We start from the raw sequence: 19,559 nt of genomic DNA, 5'->3' as shown, positions 1-19,559 counted from the left end.
TACCCTCTGCTAGCAGTGAACCTGTCGTACCCAGGGTGAGTTAAAGAATTCGTAGATTACCCAGCCTACCGGTGTTACCTCAGACTACCTGTAGTGTAGTTGACACTGAACCCACAACACCAGGGGTAGACACTAGGGACCAGGGTAGGTCAGTGACAACACATGTACTACGTAGATCGACCCGGAGTACAAAAGGTCAGCTCCCTGCCCGCTGGAGGAACTAAAGTGTATGTTATATATAGTTGTAACCATTAAATAATCTTGGATATATATAGTTGTTAAATTTATGGACAGTTGGACCACAGGACTAGGTATGGTCAGGACAATATTGAAAATAGTTAGTAAGTGGCCTTGAAAATAAACCGCAGGCGTGGCTGAAGACCAGGACAAACGACAGAGTGCCCTGAAGCCACGCCCAGTGACGATACACAAAGTGGGTTGATGCGGTTCCCACCAGACAAATTTCAATTATCTGGAAAAAGACAATCCCCGGACTGTGGCGTAAAGACTAAGCGCTGCAGTGACTGCTATAAATTTTTGTTTGGGTTTTTTGTAATTTTTGACTTTGTAAACTATTTGTAATGTGAATTGTTATTGTTAATTGTTAATTCAAACAGGTATCTTCAGTCCGGGAGTACTGAAGTTAACTAGGGGGAATGTGGCACCCCAGGAGTCCGGTTGCCACAGTGGCATTGCTCCCTCACAAGGGGTGATGCCATGCCTGGAAGCAAGCAGGGGTCCCCTAGTCATGTATACTAGCATGCAACACTTTCCTGGCTCCAGACCAGCAAGGGGAGCTCCTCACCTTAGCAACTGGGATCTGGAGGCGGAGTTAGTTAGAGTTAGTGGGAGTTGAATACAGGACAGTGAAGAGGAAAGACCTGGGGAGAGGAGCTGCATGGCAGTTCACCCAAGAGAGGAGGGCAGAAGACTGCAGGTCTGGCCCCATCAGACGCACAGAGGCTCAGCAGCACACAGGGCCCAGCACCGCCACGTGGGAGTGACACGTGGGAGTGACACTCCAAGAAGGCCCGAGCTGCCTGTCATACGGGTGAGCACAAAGACGTTTTACTCAGGGACGAGGGCCACAGCACAGCTGTAAGCAGCAGGGCCAAAGAGATTAGCGCAAAGGGAAGGCCTCCATCTTCACCTGACGAGGTGGATTCCCAACTTGCTTCCAGGCCGCCCGGACCTCTACTACAAGCTAGTACCCGTGCCCCGGTCTGCCTAACCACCGCAAGTAAAGATAAGAGGAAACCGCCATTAAGTTGTGGACTGATTATTAACTGCACCATCCCCTGCACTACACTGCACAGCAACATCTATAACGTCACCATTTCCGGCCCTGGAGCTAAGCTCTGCCTGTGGAGAGCTGTCCCAACTCTGCTGCGTCACCATCAGCTGCAGAGGATCTGCACCGCAGCGGCGGCTCCATATAGCTGCATACCACAGGTGGCGTCACCAACATTATATAAAAACTATATTCACTTTTCTTTATTCCCCTTTTATTGACCGCCCTGGGTCACGGACAGGGTCACCACTACCGTGACACCCCCAGCACCAACCGGCCCGGCTATGGAGTACCCAACGGCCCAGGGGGCGCATCATATACACATCACAATAGACTGAGGTTCTGCAGCAGCTGAGTTGTATTATGTGCTATATATGTATACACTTCACTATAGACTGAGGTTCTGCAGCAGCTGAGTTGTATTATGTGCTATATACAGTACAGACCAAAAGTTTGGACACACCTTCTCATTTAAAGATTTTTCTGTATTTTCATGACTATGAAAATTGTACATTCACACTGAAGGCATCAAAACTATGAATTAAAACATGTGGAATTATATACTTAACAAAAAAGTGTGAAACAACTGAAAATATGTCTTGAAGCTCATCAAGAGAATGCCAAGAGTGTGCAAAGCAGTCATCAAAGCAAAAGGTGGCTACTTTGAAGAACCTAGAATATAAGACATATTTTCAGTTGTTTCACACTTTTTTGTTAAGTATATAATTCCACATGTGTTAATTCATAGTTTTGATGCCTTCAGTGTGAATATACAATTTTCAAATCATAGTCATGAAAATACAGAAAAATCTTTAAATGTGAAGGTGTGTCCAAACTTTTGATCTGTACTGTATGTATACACATCACTATAGATTGAGGTTCTGCAGCAGCTGAGGTGTATTATGAGGTATGTACTTATGTGGAGTGCAGTGATTGTGCTACTTTCCACACATGAGGACACTGCTCTGTTATTTCCAATAATGGAGTGAGTGTGCAGTTGGCAGTGCTGGACACTAAGATTGGGCGGTGCCAACTCTGGCTGTGAGGTTAGATAATAAAGCACAGGGAGCTGTCAAGTTTGGTAGAGCCACAGGTAAGCAAAGTGGGTGCAGGAAATGAAGTGAAATTCAGGAGGAACGAATGGCAGAAACAAAAAAGAAAATACATAGGGGTGTTGTATATTACAATACAGCACAGATTAGCTTAAAAAAAATGTGGATTTCATGGTCGGATAACTTCATTAACCCCCTTCACGACATATGATGTATAGGTACATGATAAGTTATGTATCTCTCTTGATGCGGGTCCGCATCTTTTCCGGCACATGACAGCGGATTTGATCTAACCTGTGACTGTTAACATGTAAATGCCGCTGTCAATCTCTGACAGCGACATTTAACATTCTTGTACCAGAAGCGAGTCACTAACCCTGCCCATCAGCCCCCCTGCCACATGATCGCAGGGCGCTGATGGGTTGGCATGACAATCGGGTATCTGCAGAAGATCCCCGAGCTTGTCATTGCCAATCTGCTATGAGCGTCCCCAGTGGCTGGCGTTCATAACAGATGAGTATTTCTGGGCTGAGACAATCGGTGAAATGCCGCCCACAGCCCAGTCACTCAGGGAGAGTGGGTCCCTCCTCAGTGATGTCGGGTCAGCTTTCAATTCGTGACATCACCAGACATCAGAGGCAGTTACAGCCGGGATCAAGTGATGGGAATGAGTGGACAGCGATAGCGCCACTCACAGGCACATTTGGAAATGCATGGTATTTAAAGAAAGCCTTATATCCAAGGTTTAAATCGATCTGCCCACTAAACATTGTAGTGGACAACCTCTTTTATACACACAGATGTTTGTGACCCAATGAGTACTCAAACTCCTGGAAAGAAGAGATGTTTTCTCACATTTATTGAAGATTATTCAAGATATACAGTTGTCTATCTGCTTCAAGGCAAAGATGAAATTCTAGAAAAACGTAAAATATACAGTATCTCGCTGAAGTATATAACAAATTTGGGAGAATGCCAAAAAATTTTGCCTGCAGATGATGGAACTGAATATACAAGTAATGAGACACAAAACTTTTTAAGGTCAAAATGGAATCGTGTTTCAGACCACTGTAACATACAACCCTGACCAAAAAAGTGTTGTGGAAAGAAGGAACCGGACACTTTGTGAAAGTAGAAGAAGTATGCTATTTGATGCAGATTTGCCAACGAGATATTGGGGTTAAGCAATCATGGCAGCTTGCTATCTTCTATACAGACTACCAGGTAAAGCTACTAAGAAAACTCAATTTGTGCAATGAGTGATTCGAATTATGTTTTTAAATTTTTTGTTATATGTTTTTAAACATTTTTTTTATTTTTTACTGCATTTTGTAGTCCCTTTCAGAGACTCCAACCTGCAGTCATTTGATTGCTTGTACTACATACAGCAATGCTTCAAATAGTACAAATAATCAAATCAGAGAATGGGAGCACCATCATAACAGGCACGGGGGTTTTCACCCCCGTATCCCATCGGCATCTCACAATTGTATCACAGCACTTAGAATGGACCCTGGATCGCGTGCTGTAAATGATGCTGTGAAAGAATGACAGCGACATTTAACAGGCTAACAGCCACGGGCAGAGTTCAGCTCCACCCAAGGCTTTTAGAGGCAGATGATGGCTGAATAACACTGCTATCATCCATTCCTGAGAAGAGTAAAGAAATGGTACCTTAGGCCACGTTCACACGCTCAGCATTTGGTCAGTATTTTACATCAGTATTTGTAAGCCAAAACCAGGAGTGGGTGAAAAATGCAGAAGTGGTGCTACTAGGCCGGGGTCACATGAGCGTTGATTCTCTCATGCGAGAGGATTGGATCGATTATGTAAATGACACTCGGTTTAAACTTTGATCAGACTGTCACCTTCGTGTGATGTGATTCACTCGCATGAGAGAACTTAATTTCTCCATCTTCTCCATTGTCTAAGTCCTCGGGAAAAGGACTGCACTCGGATGACATCTGAGTGCAGTCCGATGTTTTACATGCACCCATAAAGTTAAATGGGTGCATGTCATCCAATTTGCGGAGCAAATTTCAGCATGCTGCAATTCTTTTCTCATGCTGAATCGGCATGAGAATAAAAGCAGATCTGCACTGCCCCATAGTAAAACATGGGTCTGAGTGCTATCCGATAAAACATCAGATAGCACTCATCCAAGTTATACGCTCGTGTGAGCAAGGCCATATACTTTTCCTTTGATTGACCCACTCCTGATTTTGGCTTGCAAATACAGTTATGTGCAAAATATTAGCAGTATAACATCACTAATGTGTTTAATTACTGCTTTTGGCAGAAAAGATCATAAAACATGGGAAAGAATTAATGACTAGGTGTAGGCGAGTAATGGGCAACCAACAGAATCAACAGTCATGATATGTACGCTGCTAATTGGGTGTATTTGACTCATTTAATGAAAGGGGGTGTTCTAATTAGTAAGGTCATTCATTGTGTGAAAAAGCAGGTGTCAATTATGGCCCTTATATAATAAAGGAGGGCAGCAAATGTTGTACCTTCTGGTTTTAGCTCAGTGAATAAAATGGTTCGTTCCAGACATTGTACCGAAGGAGAAAGAACTTTGATCAAGAAGATTATTGGAGAGGGGAAAACATAAAGAAATGCAGAAAATAATTGGCAGCTCAGCTAAAAAGATGTTCAATGTTTTAAAATGGCAAATAAAACCCAAAACACCTAGTAGGAAAATAAATACTACCATCCGTTTAGATCAAGGAATCACAAGACTGGCAACAAAGCATCCAGTTATCAGATCCAGGGAGATCAAAGATCGTCAGTTACCTATGAGTCCTGCAACCATCAGAAAAAGCCAAACCATTTACAATAAACCCTCGTAAAGTAGCATTACTGAAAAAAAGTGTTGAAAAGGTTATAGTTTGTCAAAGGGAAGTGACCCTTCATTCTATGGTCAGATGAAAGCAAGATTGTTCTTATTGGCTCTAAAGGCCGCAGTTAGTGAGATGACCCATAAACACTGTGAAGAATGAAAAGCATAATGGTTTGGGGGTGTTTATCATACTATAGAGTTGGGCCCATTTATCACATACAAGGCACCATGGACCAGTTTGAATATATGAAAATATAGGAAGAGGTCATGTTGCCTTATGGTGAAGAAGAAATGCCCTGAAATGGGTGTTTCAGAAGGACAACAAATCCAAACACCAGCAAGCAGGCAACATCCTGGTTCCAGACCGACAAGATTGACGTTATGAAGAGGCTCGCCCAATCCCCAGACCTCAATCTGACTGAGCATCTGTGGAGTGACATCAGAAATGCTGTTTTTGATACAAAACCTAAGAATGCAAAAGAACTGTGGAATGTAGTGCAGTCAGCTGGGGCTGGAATATCTCTCCGCAGGTGTCAGATGTTAGGTGACTTCATGCCACACAGACGTAAAGCCGTTATCAGAAATAAAGGTAATACAACTAATATTAGCTCAGTGATGAAGGGTATGTGCCCACAATGAGGAAAGTCCACATGTAAAAAAAAAAATCGTGCTGCTCATTTGCATAAATGAGGGCGGAAGCCGCGGGGCTATTCAGCAGCGTCGGGGCCGCAGGCGGCTCCTTACAGTGGGCACATACCCCAACAGAAAAGCTAAGTCTGGAAACAAATTTCAATTTATACTGTAAATATTCCAGTGTGTAAATGAAAATGCAGACCCTTCTATTCAGCAGCCTATTATTTTTTTTTTTAATTTTCAGTTTAAAAATTGATATTTTGTTCATGTTTTCATCTGGAATTGAATGTGCAGCGATTTCAGGGCCATTGTTTATATGGAAATAAATGCTATCATGAGGACTGAGTTTTTTCTTAGTTGTTTTAAAGACATTGCTATTGTTTTGTGTTTATTTTCATTAATCAAAAGACTTCACAATTACTGTATATAACCAGGTGGAAATGTAAATCTTATATGAATATTTTATATTTGACCAGTAATTCAAATACCAGGTGGCACCATTGCTGGAAACACATTTACAACTAGAGTATAGTTATATATAGTGACTACATGAATAATTTAAAAAAATGCAGTTTGGTGTAAGATGTATTAGAGGCGTGGCTATGCAAATTTATTTAAATACATTACTGTTTAAATAGAAAGTCCAGTCCACCAGAATCATCACACACAGTGTCCCCATAACTCCTCCGCCTCAGTATGAAGAATCTTCTTTGGTTTCTTTGTTTTGTATCTGTACTTGTACAATGTGAGTCTGGTATTCTGACATTATTTCAAGTTTAACTAATTTTTGTAAAAATTAGTCAATTACTATTTTATTTGTTTTTGAAGGTGCAACCTCACAAATCTCTATGTTGGAGTCTGGTCCTGGGATAGTGAAACCATCAGAGACTCTGGACCTGACCTGTAAAGTGACCGGTGCCTCCATCACTGACAGATCCAATATGGACGGTGTGCACTGGATCCGGCAGAATAAAGAAAAAGTTCTAACATGGATGGCTGTAATATGGCATGATGGTAATACAGTTTATGTCCCGTCTCTCCAGGGACGTATAACTCTAACAAGAGACACCAATAAAGGAGAAGTTTATCTTAAACTCATTCAAGTGAAACTTGAAGAATCTGGGACATATTATTGTGCTAGAAATGAACATACCACATTGAGATATTTTAACAGAAAACATGCATACAAATTCACTCATACATGGGTCTCTGAGCATTGTGGAGTTAAAATGTGTTTATACATAACGGAGTTTTTGCAGAAAAGTCTGCAATTGAAAGGCTGGAATCACACATGCAGTTTTTGATGCAGTATGAGATATCATTTTTTATGTCGTTGTTTGAACCAACGCCAGAAAAGTAAATGTATACACTATATAAACAAATGTTCTGTGACAAGGGGATTAAATTCAGTTCTTTCATTCAATCCAATTGCCACAGGAATGCAAAATCCAGCCCCCAGCCATGCACTCTACAGACATTTGTGAAAGAATGGCCATTACTAATAAGCTCCCAGAATTCTAGACTGATTCTGCAATAGGATGTCACCATTGTAACAAGTCAGTCCCTAAAATTTCTTTCCTTGTAAATATTCTATGAACTTTAATTAGGATTACTGAAAATTAAAAGCATTTAGGAAGCACAGTAACTCAGCTACAAAGATCACTAAAAGATATAGAGGAGCGTGGTCTCTGAGTGCTGATGTGCATAGGGCCGATGTATCAAGACCAGCATTATTAACACCAGTCTTGATGAGATGGAAGGTTGGAGTCAGATGATCCCCTAGCATGCCTTTTCATGAATCTGGAGCTTCAGATGAGCGGTGTATGCCTCAATGCGCTATCCGAGAAATCTCAATCCAGTGAGGTACTGGAATGAGATTTCTGGTGTATGGAATGCCACAGCTCGTCATGAATTAGACGTCATGAATGTCCCGTCCAAGCTCCACCTATTTCGATGGAACAGGGATAAACTTGAATAAAAAAGCCAAAAGTCACAATATTTAGAAGTAACGGCAAGTTGCGCATACATTTTTGTGACTTTTCAAAACTTTGGCATCAAAGATTTGATGAATTGGGCCCACAGTAGCTAAAAGTTGGCCACGCTCGGCTGTCTCTTTAACTGTAGAGTTTCCATGGCCAAGCAGTGGTTGTAGTGGTGTAATGCACTGGACTGTGAAGTTGTGGAAATGTGTTGTGTGGAGAGACAAATCATTCTTCTGTCATTCTTCACCTTGATTGGAGAGTGACAACTGTTTGGTGAAAAGAAAAACAACATGGGCTTGATCTTCAGGGCTTGGACTAGGCACCTTGTTCCCAGTGAAATGAAATACTTCAGCACAAGACATTTTGTATAATTGTATGCTTCCAAGTTTGTTGAAACCATTTGGGGAAGACCCTTCTCCTTTCCAGCGCACAAAGCAAGGTCTATAAAGGCATGATTTGAAGAGTTTGGTGTGGAAATACTTGACTGGCAACACAGAACCCTGACCTCAAACCCACTAAACACCTTTTTGATGAACTAAAAAGGAGATTGTAACCAGGTTCTCTCCTCCAACACCAGTGTTTGACCTTACAAATGCTCTTCTACAACCCCTCGCAAAAATTATGGAATCACCGGGCTTGGAGGATGTTCATTCAGTTGTTTAATGTTGTTGAAAAAAAGCAGATCACAGACATGGCACAAAACTAAAGTAATTTCAAATGGTAACTTTAGGGCTTTAAGAAACACTAAAAGAAATCAAGATTAAAAATGTGGTACTCAGTAAGGGTAATTTTTTTTCAGACCAAGCAGAGGGAAAAAATTATGGAATCACTCAATTCTGAGGAAAAAATGATAGAATCATGAAAAACAAACACACAAAAGAACGCTCCAATACATCACTAGTATTTTGTTGCACCACTTCTGGCTTTAATAACAGTTTGCAGTCCCTGAGGCATGGACTTAATGAGTGACAAACAGTACTCTTCATCAATCTGGCTCCAACTTTCTCTGATTGCTGTTGCCAGATCAGCTTTGCAGGTTGGAGCCTTGTCATGGACCATTTTCTTCAACTTCTACCAAAGATTTTCAATTGGATTGAGATCCGGACTATTTGCAGGCCATGACATTGACCTTATATGTCTTCTTTCAAGGAATGTTTTCACAGTGTTTGCTCTATGGCAGGATGCATTATCATCTTGAAAAATGATGTCATCATCCCCAAACATCCTTTCAATTGATGGGATAAGAAAACTGTCCAAAATATCAATGTAAACTTGGGCATTTATTGAAGATGTAATGACAGCCATCTCCCCAGTGCCTTTACCTGACATGCAGCCCCATATCATCAATGACTGTGGAAATTTGCATGTTCTCTTCATGCAGTCATCTTTATAAATCTCATTGGAATGGCACCAAACAAAAGTTCCAGCATCATCACCTTTCCCAATGCAGCTTCGCGATTCATCACTGAATATGACTTTCATCCAGTCATCCACAGTCCACTATTGCTTTTCCTTAGCCCATTGTAACCTTGTTTTTTTCTGTTTAGGTGTTAATGATGGCTTATGTTTAGCTTTTCTGTATGTAAATCCCATTTACTTTAGGCGATTTCTTACAGTTCGGTCACAGACATTGACTCCAGTTTCCTCCCATTCGTTCCTCATTTGTTTTGTTGTGCATTTCCTGTTTTGGAGACATATTGCTTTAAGTTTCCGGTCTTGATGCTTTGATGTCTTCCTTGGTCTACCAGTATGTTTGCCTTTAACAACCTTCCCATATTGTTTATATTTGGTCCAGATTTTAGACACAGCTGACTGTGAACAACAAGCATCTTTTGCAACATTGGTGATGATTTACCTTCTTTTAACAGTTTGATAATCCTCTCCTTTGTTTCAATTGACATCTCTTGTGTTGGAGCCATGATTCATGTCAGTCCACTGGGTGCAACTGCTCTCCAAGGTGTGATCACTCCTTTTTAGATGCAGTCTAACGAGCAGATCTAATTTGATGCCGGTTTTAGTTTTGGAAATGAAAATTTACAGGGTGATTCCATATTTTTTTCCCTTTGCTTGGTCTGAAAAAAATTACCCTTACTGAGTACCACATTTTTAATCTTGATTTCTTTTAGCGTTTCTTAAAGCCCTAAAGTTGCCATTTGAAATTACTATAGTTTTGTGCCATGTCTGTGATCTGCTTTTTTTCAACAACATTAAACAACTGAATGAACATACTCCGAGCCCGGTGATTCCATAATTTTTGCGAGGGGTTGTAGATGAATGGGCAAACATTCCCACAGGCACTCTCCAAAATCTTCAAAAAACAAGGAGGAATACGGAGTCTTAAATGATATAAAGAGTTAATTTTTATTTTCACATGCAAAAAAATTGGGAAAGGGGAAAGTGGGAGGAAAAGGGCAATAATTGTCATAAAACCGTCATAATCAGACAGAACAAGAAATGAGTGGCAATAAAATATTTCATGAACTGCCCCAAAAGGTGCATATAGTAAAGTACTCACACATGTGTGGGCACAAGTGGTTTGGCAGGTAAGCCCTAAGTATACAATCATTTAGGTACCATATAAAGCTTAACAGTAGTGCATGATATTTTCATGAATAAGGCTTCCTTACCACCACTGAAGAATCAGCTGCAGCCAAGTTTTTAGGGGAGGAAAAAAGTGGTTGCTAATAGTGCAGGAGGCGCCTGGATGACTAGGTAGCATTGCGACACCTTGTTCCTTATACCAACTTTTTTAAAATGATGGTTGAATACATTAAAAAAATATAACTGCACACGTGTAAAGAATTGTATCAGTGTGTTATTGCATTAATAATATATACACATTCACTTGTTTTTTTCTATAAATCACAAAGAACGGCCTAATAGTAAATGGAGGGCCCGAATAGGAAACAGTTCCAATTACAAATACATAAACACAGCCTGGGACGGGGTAGCTCCCAGGGAAGAAGAAGTGAAGAACTCCAAAAATTAAAATCAATATTTTAATAATTAGTATTAATGATAATAGTAAAACCAGATAAAAAAAAAAATCTGAAAAAGTGCCTACATGACAGGGACACGTCAAAATGTCAGTTATGGTATACATTATAATGGCAGCAGTGGTGTTAAAATAACAGAATATCTGTTGATCAAACAGTGATAGCCCTTAAATTCTGTTAACAGTAATACTCGGTGTCTATTCCCAGTGATATACTGTAGTTACAACCAGCAGTCCAGCAGTAAGAAATGTTGTTAATATGAAGTGTTACCTGACAGTATAAATTAGCAATGGCCACAAACTAATGCAGCACCATGTTCCTCCACCCCCTGGCTTGTATGGCTGGTAAGAGTACTTAAAGGCTATCACAGTTTGAGCAACAGATACCATTATTGTAACACCACTGCTGTCATTATATGTATACCATAACTGAAATATTGCTGCGTTCCCTGTCATGTAGGCACCTTTTCTGATTTTTAATCTGGTTTTACTGTTATAACTAATTAATAAAATATTGATTTTAATTTTTGGAGTTTGTATTGGAGTAATTGTATGCAAAAAACTTTGTTTCAAGCATGTAATGCTCGTTCAAACTCACCTGTAGCAAGTAACAGATGTGAGCAATATGAAAATCAAGCTTGAAACCAAATAAAAAGGGGAGAAGTTTAGATTATAAAATATAGATTGTCCTGGAATGTTGGACCTTAAGGCCAAATGGGAAGCGTGGAATTCAAAGAAAGGCTTGTCTAAGGAGGATGCAATGAGTGCCTATGTGTCCAAAGCCAATGAGCTGATTGAGAAGTTTTTAATTCTGTGATAAATGTCTTTCGGCAAGGGTCCGCCTGGGTTCTGCCGTAGGTGATACTCAATACTCTCAATACTCTGCATCGTGTGTCTGTGTGTGCCACAATAAGCATGGAAAACAGAAAGAGGAGAAGAGAACTGCCTGAGGACATTAGAATCAAAATTGTTGAAAAATATCAACAAATCTCAAGGTTACAAGTCCATCTCCTCTCCAGAAATCTTGATGTTCCTTTGTCCACGGTGTACAACATAATCAAGAAGTTTGCAACCCATGGCACTGTAGCTAATCTCCCTAGATGTGAACGACAGAAAAAAAATTAATGAAATGTTGCAGCGCATGATAGTTCGGATGGTGGATGAGCAGCTGCAATCAAGTTCTAATCAATATAAAAGGTCAGTGTGGCAAAACGCAAGAAGATTTGGCGCCAAGAGGGGTGACAGACGAGAGAGTAGGCTGCAGCCACAGGTAAAAGTCAGGCCTGGACCTAGACGACGGTGGTCAAGCACCAAAGACCAGAGCTAAGCCGATCAAGGTCCAGACTGCACTTGTCGACAGTCAAGCCCCGAACACCCGAACTACGCCAGTCAAGGTTCCCAACCCAGATAACGCCAGTCAACAGTCTAGGGCCAGCCCCCACCGTTACAGACCAAGGAGACGTTAGTCAACGGTCAAGCACCGGAGAAGCCCTGAGAACACCAAGTCAGAGACTCCAGCCTGGGCCAGTGGTCGAAGAAGACGTGTGATACAGGTCGTCACTTCCAGCATGGACTTACGGTATCAGGTGTCGACAGAGGGAGAGCTGCAGAGCAAACGGGGTCCCGCTGATGCTAGATAAGCCCAGAGAGCATTAACAGACTTTGTAAGAGACATGTATAGCTAATGAGATGCAGCAGGGACTCAAGCAAATCCCAGGAAGCTGCAGCAAATTTCAGAGACTGTTCCCGCCAAATACTATGCTTGTCCACCCCCCCCCCTACTACAACCAGTTTGGACTTTAGGATTAGACCTGATTTAGGAGTTCCTTATTGTATACTAACTCATATCCCACTTTTATATCAATGCTTGTAGAATACACTGTAAATATTGTTCTTTTATGATTTGTCAAATTCAGTATCTGAGCTAACATTTCATATTATTAATTCAATAAATAAATTGTTCCTTTCATATGGTCCCCTTCCTGTTGCATCAAGTCACCTGCATTACTGCAGTTTGCGAAAATGTTCGTGAGTAAGAGAAAATACTTCCGGGAAAGCGTCTTGTGGACAGATGAGACCAACATAGAGCTTTAGGCAAAGCACATAATTCTATTGTTTACCGAAAACGGAACCATCAGTAGTTTAGAAATTCTTCGGTCAATGCCATCAGTATGTTTTGCAACAAAGAGGCAGTTCACTGGTTTTACCCATCATGTGATGTTTCTTGTGTGGCACCTTGGTAATGAGACACCTTTTTATACGCCATCAGTTGAACCAACTGATATTTTTCACCAAGTGACAGAATTGCTTTAGAATTACGGATAGATTTCAGCTGGTGTCATGACTTTCCATGACTTTTTGCCCCTCTAATTCTTCATGTGTTCAATACTTTTTGCTGTGTCATTTCCCATTATTACACATAACCTAATTTATGGACATCTATGGTTTGATTTCTTTGCCTGTGTGGATGGGATGGGTTGTTACTAGTGTTGAGCGAGTATGTTCTGTTCCGAGTATGCTCGGGCCGAGCTCCGAGTATTTATAGCTGCTCGGTGATATGGTTGAATCGCTCCTGTGTGCATGATTTGCAACTGTTTGACAGCTTTATTACATGTGAGGAATGTGTAAGAAATAGACATACCTCACATGCATTAAAACTGTCAAACAGTCGCAAATCATGCACACAGGATCGATTCAACCATATCACCGAGCAGCTATAAATACTCGGAGCTCGGCCCGAGCATACTCGGCGAAAGGGTTAACAGAACATACTCGCTCAACACTAGTTGTTACCGACATCTCGTAAGAATTTCATGTCAATAGCACCTTTAGAAATACATTTAGATAGAAAAGTGGTGACGTGTTCCATGCTTATTTCACGCGCAGTATATACACATTTATTTCCATAAGGGTGGTGTGGAAAAAATGACAACTGCAATAAATCTTAGACAAGAACATTTCCATTTAAAAAAAAAACTTTTCTGACCATTGACATGCTGGCATCAAACAAATATATGTTACTAAATTATTTCATATAAACCTTTATAAACAGCCATTTTAGCGCTCAACAATCCCCAATATTCTAGCGTCTACACACAGCCAAGTTCTTAGCTGCATATCTCCCAAACGATCTTAAGTAGCCACTAAAGTTAGTTAGAGATAAATAAAACAAGAGCTACTCTTAAAAATGTTCTAGTTAGCATAATTTAGCTATAAAATTAAAAATTGGTGGATTCATTAAATAAACAGTATTTCATAGAGTTGAGCAAAGTAATTCACAGGACACTAGTCCAACAGTCACGTCAGTAGTGGCCACCTTTTTCTTATTAGTAGACACATGCATAATTTCGCATCCAGACCTACTGATGAGAAGGAAGCCAGAGATACCAGTAGGTAGGAGAAGGTTGGCTGGTTTCTTTTCCAGCAGCCTCGGACTACAGCCTGCTGGACTATCAGCATACTTAAAGGGGTTTTGTCATCTTCTATGTTTATTGCACATCGCTCCTGTGCCTCCTTGCATCCAGCTTGCCGGGGAATGGTGCGCTCCTGCTGATTAGCTGTTCAGGCCAGTGGTTTGATTGAGCAGCTAGTGCAAACTGATGCTTTCTGTTGCTGGATGCAGAGGCATCGGAGGAGCATGGAGCCGCTGAAACTTGCAGGACTCAGCAAACGGTCCAGCTTCAGAGTGGTGTTTCAAAGCTCTATATCAAAGAGTTTGTAAGTGCTGTGCTCTTTGCTTGGCCCCTGCTGACAAACTGCAGAGGTGACTAGTAACAGGAGTGTTAAAGAGGTTTTCATATTTTCATTAATGGGTAAAGTTACACAGTTCTTTTAAAAACAAGTAACTTATCTCATATGAACCCCCTTTACCCCCGAAGGTGGCCTGCACATTAATGACCAGGCCAATTTTTACAATTCTGACCACTGTCACTTTATGAGGTAATAACTCTGGACCGCTTCAACGGATCCCCCTGATTCTGAGACTGTTTTTTTGCGACATATTGCACTTAATGATAGTGGTAAAATTTCTTCAATATCACTTGCGTTGGTTTGTGAAAAAATTGACAGAAAATACCCAAAAATTCACACCATTTTAAAAACAGCACTTCTCAAGGTGCTCAAAGCCACACTCAAGAAGTTTATTAACCCTTCAGGTGCTTTACAGGAATTTTTGGAATGTGGAAGAAAACAATGAACATTTAACATTTTTTTTTTACAAAAATGTTACTTTAGACCCATTTATTTATTTTTTTTTCAAGGGTAACAGGAAAAAATTGACCCCAAAATTTGCAATTTCTCCTGAGCATGCGGATACCTCATATGTGGAGGAAAACTACTGTTTGGGCGCACGGAAGGGCTCGGAAGGTAAGGTGCGCCATTAGACTTTTTGAATGTAATATTTGCTTGAATAAATAGTGGACGCCATGTCGCATTTGGAGAGCCCTTGATGTGCCTAAACAGTGGTAACCCCCCACAAGTGACCCCATTTTGGAAAATACACCCCTCAAGGATTTTATCAAGGGATATAGTAAACATTTTGAACCCAGAGGTACGACAGAATTTGATAACGTTAGGTCATCATATTAAATAAGTTGTCATTACTCTTGAGTGCAAGTGCTCTCTACTTGAGTTTGCATCGGGTACTCGGGTATGTGTAGCACCCTGAGGACTCGGCTGCTACAGGGGTATTGCACCTCACTCCAGAGGTGTGGTATTCCACTCCCGGGTAAGGATGGAGTGTGGGACTGAGCTCAGACAGCTGCATGCACTACACTCATCCCATTTCCGGGGGACAGAACTACGGTACTCCCACCAGTTAGATGTGCAGGTACGACAGCGTCTGTCCCTGGCTGGAGTGGTAGGGGGGGAGGAACATCCCAGTAGTGTAGGGGCAGATAGGGGAGGGACTCTGGGCATAGAGGTAGGAGCCCATTGGGTGCTAGTCACCTGGGCTCACACATAGAGGGAGTATATATGGTGGGCACCATCTTAGGACAGGGTCAGTCAGACTGAGGAGGAGCAGAGCAGAGGAGCTCAGCCAGGAGGGCTGACAGGGAGCTGTGGCTCCGGCTGGGCCCAGCTCCAGGGCCAGGCCTGTAGTGGAGAGAAGGAGGAAGAAAGGCCCAGAGACACAAGACAAGAGGGAACCCTGAGAACCCAGAAGTAAACCAAAAGGGTGAAGGGTTGGCAGAAACGGGTACCGGAACCCTAACTGGCAGAGGCTAATGATCCTTAGCCAGGAACCGGAGGTCGTGGTTAAGTTTTGCCACGACCCTCACCACATCCACCAGGAAGGCACACCACGAATAGGGTCAGGAAAGCCAGAGAAGGTTTTACCAGCAAGAGGCCCGAGGGAGCCGGACAAAGGTGGATCCCTGGTGGGAACGGCCAGCAGAGAGAGAGAGAGAAGGGAGCTCAGGACCACGCTCTGGATTGCCTGGGAGTTGGCCGAGTCCCACACCTGGTGGACGCAGCACGGCTCGGGTGGTCACTCAAGGCCGGAGTGACCGGAGCAACACCTGTGAGTAAAAACCCTGAAACTGCATCACCTGTCTCTGAGCTTCCTTGCTGCACCATCACAACCACCAACTTCCACATCTGCTGCCCTGAGGCCATTCCCCTCCCGTTGGGGGTTATACCATCTTTGCTGCACAAACCTACCACCGGCCTCAGCGGTCTGCTCTGCAGCGGCGGCCTCCTAGCCGCAATCAACGGGTGGCGTAGTCGACACTCAAACAACATCTACAAAGACTGCCACACACTTAGTTTGACCACCCTGGGCACGGACCGGGTCACCGCCACAAGGACTACTACCCCTATCCAGATCCGGCTCCGGGTGTCCCTTGAACATGGCCCAGGGGGCGCGTCATATGCACCAAGTATCGTGGGTGCTTGTGACATGCTCGAGTCCCCGCCCTGCATGTTTCACGGTTGTTAGACACCCAAGAAAAAAAACATGCAGGGATTGCTCGTGTATGGCAGGCAAACCCTGTGTTTTTTTTCTTGGCTGTATAACAGCCGCAAAACCTATGGGGCGGAGACTCGAGCAGGTCACTCGAACACCTGCAATTATCAGTGCATACTCGAGCACCCGATACAAACTCAAGTAGCGAGCACTTGCGCTCAACACTAGTCGCCATATTGTCATTTTTTTTTTTCTTTAACTTTGAAAAAATGCCAACCCCAACACAACCCTAACCCTACCCTAATCCTAAAACAGCCCTAATCCTAACACAGCCTTAACTCTAACCGTAACCCCAATACAAACTAGCCCCAACAGAACCCTAACCTCAACACAAAATTAACTCTATTCTTAACCCCAATACAACCCTAACCCTAACACAACCCGAAGCCTATCCCGAGGGATCCATTCACTATAATGAGGCAGCAGAGTTACTCTGGACTCCTTCTGGCTTATTTAGCCGTATCCTTTTTTTCCGAGGTTCACAAAACTGTGGCCGATTGCACTTTTATGCGCGCCTAATAAAAAGACGGACACCGTTGGATCACAGGCCAGACGGCATCCACGGTGCCTCCATCTGCCTCATTACAGGGAATCTTCTGTCATGGGTCCCGTCTGAATCACATTTTTAAGAGATTTACACAGAAACCCCGGTGTAAGCGCTCAGTGCAGGATAAATGTGAGCCAAGCCATACTGCGATATTTTTTATGTTTTGATGCTTTTACACAATAAAAACAGAAAAAATTTTTTTTGCATCGCTCTATTCTGAGAGCTACAACTTTTTTCTTTTTCGGCTGATGGAGTTGTATGGCAGCTTGTTTTTTGCAGGACAAGATGACGTTTTCAGCGGTACCATTTTTATTTACATTCATCTTTTTGTTTGGCGGTATGATGATACAGCACCATTTTTCATTTTTACAGTGTTAACTAGTGTGACAGTTTTATAGGTTAGGTCGTTCCGTATATATATATCGTATTTTTCGGACTATAAGACGCACCTAGGTTTTAGAGGAGGAAAATAAAAAAAAAAAATGTAAGCAAAAAATGTGGTCATGATGCACTTTTAAGGGGGAGGGGGTCTTCTGCTGACACTGGTATAGGGGTAATGCCCCCCAATTCTGACAATATCCCCCATCCTGGTATATGTGCCCGCCCCTTCCTTTTATACGTGGTCCCCATCCCCATCCTGGTATGCCTGGCATCCCTCCATTCGGGTATGCCTGGCACCCCTCATCCTTATCCTGGTATGCATGGCACCCCTCATCCCTATCCTGGTATACATGGCACCCCTCATCCCTATCCTGGTATACATGGCACCCCTAATCCCCATCATGCTGCACATTAAAAAAAAATAAAACACTCCTACTCTCGCCTTTCTGCTCTCCTCCAGCGCTGCATCCTGTCTGTCCGCACTGATCTCTCCATGTGAGCCGCGCATGACGTCACTGCCATGTGCAGCTCACAAGGAGAGATCAGCTGCCGGAAGTCACTGCTCCCCACGCCAGGTCTGTGTGCGCGGGGAGCAGTGACTTCACTCTCCTTCATAGCCGGCACACAGCGGAGCCACGCTGCTGGGCTGTAGCATGTGCCCGCTTATTAAAGAGCATGAATATTCACCCCCTCCCCACGCCCATGGGCATAGAGAGGTTGAATATTCATGCCCTTTAACAGCGGGCACAGGAGATGGCGGGCAGCAGCAGGAGCCGCAGCGCGGCTAAGCTGTATACCGCTATTAAGGAGCATGAATATTCAGTGCTCCCCACACCCCAGTGAATATTCATTTTCTTTAGCAGCGGGGACAGTGTAGGCTGCAGCAGGCGGCTGCTGGCTCCTGTGCCCCGCTCCTCCACACCACACATAAATATACACCCCCCCCCCCCCAACATTCGGACTATAAGACGCACCCCCCATTTTCCTCCAAAATTTTAATGTGTATACTTTACAGTGATTTCTCTGTACACTAAACAATTTAAAAGGATATTCCCATCTCCAAGAGCCTATCCCAATATGTAGTAGGTGTAATAATAAATGATAATAATATTAGCAAATACCTCCAATTAGAAATGTAGTATAGTATTTTTGATTCGCTATGCCTCTTTCCTCATGTGCAGGCATTGCAGGACCTTAGGGATCCATGGTTACGACCACTACTAACTAGCTAACTAACTCACTATAGCAGTGGTCGTAACCATGGAAACCTAAGGTCCTGCAATGCCTGCACATGAGGAAAGACATAGTAAATCAGAAAAACTATACTACATTTCTAATTGGAGGAATTTGCTAATATTATTATTATTATTATTACACCTACTACATATTGGAATAGGATCCTGGAGATGGGAATACCCCTTTAAGGCATTTTTATTTCTTCAGTTAATTGGAAGCTGAAAACAGAAAATAAAAGCTCATTTCATCCGAGCATCTCTCATATTCCAATAAAAACTTGTACATCAATATTCCGGAAATGTTATCAATTATGACATATAAGTACATCAATTTATTGGAAGTAGATGGCAGAAAAATTTAAACTCATATTGCTTTTGTATATAAAGCAAATGCTTTAAAGGACGATGCATGCCTCTATGGCCTCATTTACAAGGAGTCCCAGCAGCTCTTCATTATAGAGTTCTGACAAATCCCAAATTGCCATCCTGTTATTGTTAGCCGTTATTGTTAGCATACGTATATCATGGGGGAAGTGTCAGTTTACTGTCAGCCGTGGGGGGTCAACTGTCAGATTTTTACATTTTAAAGGCAAATCTAATGAAAGGTGGCCATGGTCTTTAACACAAAGTATA

The 19,559-nt window shown here is 42.4% G+C and overlaps 1 protein-coding gene across 1 annotated transcript in view; it reads left to right on the top strand.

The window, feature by feature from the left end:
* LOC141255734 (uncharacterized) overlaps positions 1–19,559 on the top strand; it is a 971,797-nt gene that overhangs the window by 459,922 nt on the left and 492,316 nt on the right. The window lies entirely within an intron of this gene.

The sequence above is a fragment of the Phyllobates terribilis genome, unplaced genomic scaffold, assembly GCF_046119375.1.
Source record: "Phyllobates terribilis strain yellow unplaced genomic scaffold, ASM4611937v1 Scaffold_1__5_contigs__length_1240528914, whole genome shotgun sequence".
Lineage (NCBI taxonomy): Eukaryota > Metazoa > Chordata > Amphibia > Anura > Dendrobatidae > Phyllobates > Phyllobates terribilis.
This window is presented reverse-complemented; position numbering and strand designations above follow the sequence as displayed.